The 1,224-nt window shown below is 49.6% G+C and overlaps 1 protein-coding gene across 1 annotated transcript in view; it reads right to left on the reverse strand.

Moving 5' to 3' along the window:
- The window catches only part of Loxl4 (lysyl oxidase-like 4), a gene marked incomplete in the record, with an annotated part of 30,722 nt that overhangs the window by 10,878 nt on the left and 18,620 nt on the right, over positions 1-1,224 (reverse strand).

Raw genomic sequence — 1,224 nt, forward strand, 5'->3', positions numbered from 1 at the left:
GGGGGCTTTTAGCCAGATTTATATTGAGAATCAAGAACAAAGAGCCCAGCAGGATGATTTAAAATGTTGTGAGTTTGGCTAGAAAGGAAGCTCCAGTAATGCTGTGGACTGCAAAGATAAGGCTGAGGAGATCTCTATTGCTGAGAAGGAACAAGAGAATGGAAAAGATGGCCTGAGGGCATCACAAGCAGCAAGTCTCCACCCTTTGCAGCCTTAAAACTGCAAAGGTGAAAGACCTTGCTTTGAGAAAAAAGCTGCTGAGTGCCATGTTCCAGAATAGCAGTGGCGGCCACCCCAGGTTCCAGAATGGTGGCAGCATAGAGGATCTGTTCCTCAGAATAGAATTCAGAGTGCCCAGCAATCCAGGCACTCGACCCCTGTGGCCAAGAGAGAGGAAAGCTTGGCTACTGCTCCAGGTGGCAGCAGACCTTAGCATCATCCCCATGGCCCTGGCTTTAGGTGCATGGAGAATGCAGGAGTTCTGAAGTTAAAGAGGCTTCCACCCAGATTTCAGAAAGCCTGGGAGGCCAGGCAGTGTGCCCCTGAGAGGGCAGTGTGTGAGGCTGTGAGTGTGAAGCAAAAGGTGCCCTGGAGACCTCAGAAGTTTAGAAAAGCCAGGACCGTGGATCATCTAAGGAAAGCTGCAAGGAGGGAGCAAAGCAGGCCTAAGAGAGAAGCCATAGAAGCTGTAACCACCAGAAGTGCCACAGGGGTGGACTCATGCAAGCCCTTTGGTGCTTACAATGTGCCACAGATTGCTTCAGAAGCTGGTGGAACTACAGGACATAACGTTAGCCCTGCTGGATTTTGGACTTGCTTTGGTCCCAATGCTCTGTGTCCCCCTGTGTGTACCTTTTGGAATGGTACTGCTTATTTTGTGCCATTAAATGTTGGAAGTGTTTAGCTTTTCATTTGTACAGGGGCTCACAGCTGAGAGTTTGCCTTACATTTTGGGGGAGCCTTGGGACTTGGACTTTTCAGCAATGCTGAAACTGTTAGGACTTTGGCAACTCTTGCAGATGGACTAAATGCTGTTTGTATAAAGGAATGGGCATGAGTCTTTGGGGGGCCAGGGGTGGAATGTTATGGTTTATGTCTGTCTGTCCCCCCAAAGCCTCATGCAGCCACAGGTCAGGCTTTTAGAGTTTGATTAAGGGTGTGAGAGCTGCACCCGCCCTGGGGTGGGTAGTTTGCATATGTAAGGGAGAGGAAGAGAGTGCTTGA

This window comes from Chinchilla lanigera, unplaced genomic scaffold, assembly GCF_000276665.1.
Source record: "Chinchilla lanigera isolate Chin_1 unplaced genomic scaffold, ChiLan1.0 scaffold00106, whole genome shotgun sequence".
NCBI classification, from domain to species: Eukaryota; Metazoa; Chordata; class Mammalia; order Rodentia; family Chinchillidae; genus Chinchilla; species Chinchilla lanigera.